The following is a 6,588-nucleotide window of genomic DNA, read 5'->3' on the forward strand; positions in this document are numbered from 1 at the left end:
TCCGTCACACTTCAGATGTCACATAGCCACACGTGCAAATTTATGTGTCGTCACTCTGACTTCGACTGGACCTAAGCCTCTGGCAAGGCCTGAGTAAGGAACAGAAAATGGCTTCTAATTAAATTCAGGAGTTGCGCTTCAGAAAAGAAAAATAGAAAAAGTTCTTTCAATCACCTGAGGATCCTCTAAGAGAAATTAGCTTGTTCGTGATTTCAAGATTGCAGAGGAAGTATATGTTGCAACCTTAAGGGGACACACAGTCATGTGACATAACACTCCCGTCGCTTCAAAACACCATATCCTCCAACTCATCATGAGCATCTCCACAGGAGGTCCATCAATTTATGCATTAATAATGGCACATTCTGATGCACTTTCAATATTTATAAACTAGATATTGTTCTTTCGCTGCAGGTTTATGAAATATTATTCATTATTCTTGTATAATCATAACCTTTTGTTTAAGATTGTTAGAAATCATTAGTATTGCTGGTGGCAGTGTTATTAAATAACAATTAAATTTTCATACTCTGTTTAATTCAGGCCTTTCAACCATAAACTATCACTTTATTGCAGACGTTTAAAGTTAAGTATTATCTCGTTTACTTCCACAACAATGTCTTTTTTTTCTTCAGCCAAGTTATCATTGCTCTATCTGGCCTTTACTCACCCTGCTGAGAGTGGGCAACCAGCTCCAGATCGCTGCTAATGATCCATCTACACAGTTGATTGAGACCATCCAATTGTATCTCACTCTTCTCCACCACAGGAAGATGCTTCTGTCTTTGCCCAAGAACTTTTCAAACCACATGGCTCCGATTGGGAACCGAGCAGAATGGGTGTATGAACATATCGGGTTCAATTTTAAACTTAAATTGCGGGTGCCTTGGGGGAGGGGGGGCTGCGAAAATTGCAGAAATGCAGAGCGGGTTCGTAAGCTGGCTTCAACCCGTCGACTTCCGAGATCCCCACAGAGGCACCTGTGTGCCCGCGAGCATCCCGAATACGGAAGTCCCGCCAGCAATTAAGGCCGGCAGGATGATAGTTAAAGAACCAAATGTACTCTCACGAGGTACTTAAGGCACTTAACTTGTGACATATTAGGTAGTTAGAATGATTTTTAACCGACCTGGGCGGTTTCCCACGGCTTCTGATTCACACCTGGTAAAACCAGACGTGAAGGGCCGGATCAGGCAAAAAAGAAACAAAATAAATTAAATAACAAACCATTGCACAAAGTTAAAACACAAAATCAACCTACCTTTCCACCCTGCTCCGATGTTCAATGTCTCCCTCTCCGATCTCCCCCTCTTTCCGCCCCATGCCCCCCTGATCTCCCCTCTTTATCCCCCGATGTCCTCCCCAATCTCCCCCTCTTCACCCCCCCCGATGTCCCCCCAATCTCCCCCCTCTTCACTTCCCCGATGTCCCCCTGATCTTACCCTCTTCAACCCCCCCCGATCTTCCCCTCTCCCCCCCCGATCTTCCCCTCTCCCCCCCCGATCTTCCCCTCTCCCCCCCCGATCTTCCCCTCTCCCCCCCCGATCTTCCCCTCTCCCCCCCCGATCTTCCCCTCTCCCCACCCCGATCTTCCCCTCTCCCCCCCCCGATCTTCCCCTCTCCCCACCCCGATCATCCCCTCTCCCCACCCCGATCTTCCCCTCTCCCCACCCCGATCTTCCCCTCTCCCCACCCCGATCTTCCCCTCTCCCCACCCCGATCTTCCCCTCTCCCCACCCCGATCTTCCATTCCAGTGCCAGATGACGAGTCGCTCTCTCTCTTTCTCTCCCCCACTTTTGGCGTTGCAGCTCCTGATGGCCGTCAGCCTATCAGTCAGGGGCTGCCAGGCGCGAAACCTAGAGAGAACTTTAATCACCATCAATTACATTGCGATCGCGTCGGAAACGGTAAGTTTTTTAAAATTCGGGTTTGCCTTGACCCCCCCCGCTGCCAACCCACCGCCATTCAAAATTGAGCCCATCATGCTGGCTCTGAACATTCTTATCACCAAGACACTTATCCCCCAATAACTCTGAACGTACCTTCTTCAAGTCTCAACAACCTTCGAAAGTCATAACTATTTTCATTAGTTCAACGGTCACATCATGTTTTCTTCAAAGCGATAGAAAATAACCAGCAAGCTCACTGAGGAGACAACATCATCTGGATGGGAAGTTTTAGACTTTCAGGTTGGCTTACTGTTTGTGCTGCGATGATGAAATCTTCAGTGTTGATTCTTAGGGGTTGATTTTAGGATGGCCGAGCGGGTGCGTTCGTGGCGGGAGGGGGGGTCTCCGAAAATTCGGGATTCCCGGGGCGGGTCCGAAGCCCGGTTCCAACCCGCCCACTTCCGGGTTCCCCAATGATGCGCGCGCAGCCCCCGCATATGGGACTCCCACCGGCAATTAAAGCCGGCGGGATCCCAATTAAACCAATTATTTCGATACTTCAGGTTGTTAGCAGACCTGATTGGGAGGATATTTTAGGAGGGGTGGGATTTTCATCCAAACTGAGCGTGTGACCCGTACTGGGGGAAACACTCCCAGTTGAAATAGACGTGTTGCAGCCACCAGCCTGTGGGAGCTGCAAAGGTCCATTTGACAGGTTGGTGGGGGCAGACCCTCACTCATTGCAGGAGGCCACTCTGTCACTTTGGACAAAGTTTGGCCTGCACCACCCTCCTCCTAACACTAAAATTCACCAACTTGCAACCTCAACCCTGGTGTGTAGACACATGTACCTACCTTGCGGACCCCCTCAAACGTACATCTTCCGGATGGGGGCCGCCATAGCTGCAGTCATGAGCTCCTCAGAGGACGAACAGCATCACCAGCCACGCCGTCTACCTCTGACACGTGGAGCTCCACAACGCAGTGCTGTGACACATCCACCTGCACAGCAGAAGGGAGGGCAACCAGAGAGAGAGATGCGTCGCAGAAGGCACTACCCTCGCCACAGGGTCTACAGACTGAGGCTCAGCTTCCTGGACCTTTCTGAGCAGCAGTGCACATGGAGGCTCAGAGTCACTCGTCATGTAGTCGTGCACATCTGCAGCCTCCTTGATGCCGAGCTGCTCCCGGCTGGCCCGAGCAGCATCTTCTTACCTGTCGCTGTCAAATTCACCACTGCCCTCAACAACTTCTTCTCCGAATCCTTCTCAGGTGCCACCGGGGACATCGCCGGCGTCTCTCAGTCGTCTGCACAAAAGAGCCCTGCAAATACACCTACACCCACTCTGCAGTGACACAATGGATGGCATCAGGTGTGGGTCTTCATGGTGATCCTCAGGAAAGGGAATTATTGCACAAACCAGACAAGATTTGCAAAGACGTGGCAGTAGTGGCGATAACAAATTTTAAAGTGCTTTGCAAAACAAACAAAAGTAAATCAAAAACATGGCATTCTGTCATACACCCTTGTGCATCCCCTTTATGCTCACAAAACCTTCGCCTTACGTTTATGGGAACCCCTACATGGTACTATCCCTGTGGCTTCAGCAGAGGTAGTGGCAGGTTGCTCTTGTCCATGCCCTGACTGATGAGGTGCTTTGCGCGGACGGCCTCTGGGTTTTGGTGGCCCGTGAGGGCCCCTCCAAAGACTGCTCCACCTGCACCTGTGCAGGGGCAGACTCGGCCACCTGGAGAGGAGGCGGCATTGCGGGTACTGGTTGAGAGGGGTCAACGGGTGAGACGTGGGAGTGCTTTGAGTGGCGTCCCTACTTCCATGTCCCCTTTCACCATCCTCCCTCTCCTTGCCCAGGCCCATGTCATTCCTTCCACCCTGCTGGACGACTGTTTGGAGGACTTGTGTGAAGCCTTGGAAGGCCAGTTGTAATGTATCTGTCAGTCTGTTTAAGGCGGCAGAATGTTGCTCACACTGAAATCCGAAGGTCCGTTGTCAGGGCCTGAATGGACTCATTGTTGAGCCGTGCTTGAAGCTCGATGGAGGCTAGTCTTTCCTCCATCACAGACATTCCCGCACCTACCCGCAACACTATCTCAGAGATGCCTTCACATCCCTGTGACACTATCTCGGAGATACCCTCCTGTACCTGTGCCACCATTCCACTCATGCAGGAGTTGGACTCCTCCATCCTCTGCGTGATTGTGGAGAGTGCGCGTGGCAACTGTTCCAGTACCTCAGCAATGTGCTGCTGGCCCTCGATGACTTTCCTTTTCATGGCTGACCCGCATCTGGGTCCAGCTGAGCAGAGCCAGGAGAAGAGTGCTTCCACCGACACGGACTCTCCACGGCTGCCCCTGCCACCAGGGTCTGCTCGTGCTCACATGTGCATGTTGACTCACCATGTGCGAGCCCAACTAAGTGAGGACGGGGACCCACCGAGGTTTGTGTATCTGCGTTGGTGGATGGCTGGCTCAGATGTGACGATGCAACCTCAGAGGCCGGCAGGTCCTCTGAGGAATCGCCCTCTGCCGTCACAGCACTCGCAGATGGCCCTGCAAGAGAACAGAAAGCAATATTAAGCATGTGGACAGATGTCGAGGTGCTGCAGATGCCAAGTGATGCTAAGATCATTCGCTATCATGAGTGCTGACTGTTAGATTTCTGTCACCAGCCACTTGTGCACTCCCAGTCTCGGCATCCACCACAGACAGGCACTCCAGTGTCCGACTTACTTCCAATGCATGTTGCTCTGCGTCCATTAAGACCACCTGGTATGGTGGGCCCCCGCCAGTCCGTGCCCTCTCCTGGACATTCTGGCATCTCTTCTCCTAACAAGGCAAAACACAGAGAGGCGTGATTTAGGGATGGTTGCATAGCGACCCGCTGCATGCATTGGTGTGGGTGGGGGTGACCGTGAGGGAGATGCAAGGGAGGGTGCATGTGAGACATATCCATGAGATTGTATGAGGATTGAGTTGCGTGGTAGTGTTCGAATGGGAACTGGGGCGGTGAGTACTTGCAGGCAAGGTGAGAATGATGGTTGAGTGGATGTGAGGAGTGATGCGAGAGCATTGTGGTGGTAGTGCAGAAGGAGTTGTTTGGTGGTGGAGGTGATGTGGAAGACGGAGTGTGGGAGAATGCGTAAGTATACTCACTTTGGCTGACCTGGTTAGGTCATTAAAGCGCTTCCTGCACTGGACCCAGGTTTGGCACACATTGCTGCTGCTGGTGCCCTCCTCTGCCACCTCGAGCCAGGCCTTCTTGGTGGTGAAGGGAGGCCACCTCCTCCCATCAGATGGGAAAAAAATTTCCCTCCTCCTCCTCACCCCATCGAGCAGCACCTGGAGTGAGGAGTCAGAGAACCTTGGAGCAGCCTTGCCTCTGGCTTAGTCCATGCTCCAAAAACGGTTCTTTGCTGCAGGAGGAACATTGGAGGACTGCCCCTTTAAATAGGGCTCCTCCTGTTGACAGCCTGTGATGCGGGTGTGCAGTCTGCCCGCTGCGCAGATCTGGAACGGGAAACCTGGAAGCACGCATAAGTACCTTCAATTAGGCTGCGATCGCATGCGGAGCACTCCGATTTCACTGGGCGTGTTACCCACGCGCGTAGTCGACCCCCCGCTGCCAACCCGCCTCCCTCCTAATATCGGGCCCTTAGTTTTAATGCAACGATGAAAATGTTTAAGACAAAGCAATTGTACGAAGGGTTAAATTGGTCTTGGTTGATAATGGGCGATCGTGAATCGACAGCATGTTTTACACACCTTTTGATTTTCTTTTCCATTGATGCAAAAGAAACTGGAGTGAGGTGTAAAACGGGCTGCCGATTCGTTATTGCCCGTTATGGTGTCAGCCGTCGCTCAGTGAGTAGCACTCTCGCCTCTGAGTTAAAAGTTTGTGGGTTCAAGTCCCACTTCGGAGGCTTGAACACAAAAATCTAGGCTGACACTCCAGTGCAAAACTGAGGGACTGCTGCACTGTCGGGGCTGCCATCTTGATGAAATGTTACACCGAGGTGTGCCCTCTCAGGTGGATGTAAAAGGTTCCACGGCCAATATTTATCCCTCAATCTGCAACATGAAAACAGATTATCTGGCCATTATCACATTGCTTTTTTACTGAGTGCAAATTGACAGTGATGTTTCCTACATTACAACAGTGGTTACACTTCAAAAGTACTTAATTGGCTAAAAAGCGCTTTGGGATGTCCTGAGGTCATGAAAGGCGCTATATAAATGTAATTTGGTTCTTTCTTTCTTATGCGCTAACGCCCAAGACCATTTTGACCCCTACACTCCTGCAGCACCATACGTTGTCCTTTCACCTCTGAGAGCTGGGTTCAAATCCAGTTCAGGCTGATGGGGTGAAAATCTCTACCTGCTGTAAAGGTTTATGTGAAATGAGTTAGATTAGCTTTGACCCAGTTCTTAATGGGCATGGATGATATAGAACTGTCCCTAATTTGGCACTAATTAACATTGGTGCTGAGAGGTGGAACTCCCTAATGTTAATATTAGGCGTGCAATACAGCCTCAATCTAAGAGGATTTATTTGCCTCACTAGTGGCCAGCTCATTGATGGAACTGGAAACTTTGAGTAGTTGAGCTTGCCCGGAGGGAAGTTGAAGGAAGCTTGGGGATATTAATTGTCTGGTGATTCATCGTGTCCGAACAGTGTGTGAT

Source organism: Heptranchias perlo, chromosome 33, assembly GCF_035084215.1.
Source record: "Heptranchias perlo isolate sHepPer1 chromosome 33, sHepPer1.hap1, whole genome shotgun sequence".
Classification (NCBI taxonomy): domain Eukaryota; kingdom Metazoa; phylum Chordata; class Chondrichthyes; order Hexanchiformes; family Hexanchidae; genus Heptranchias; species Heptranchias perlo.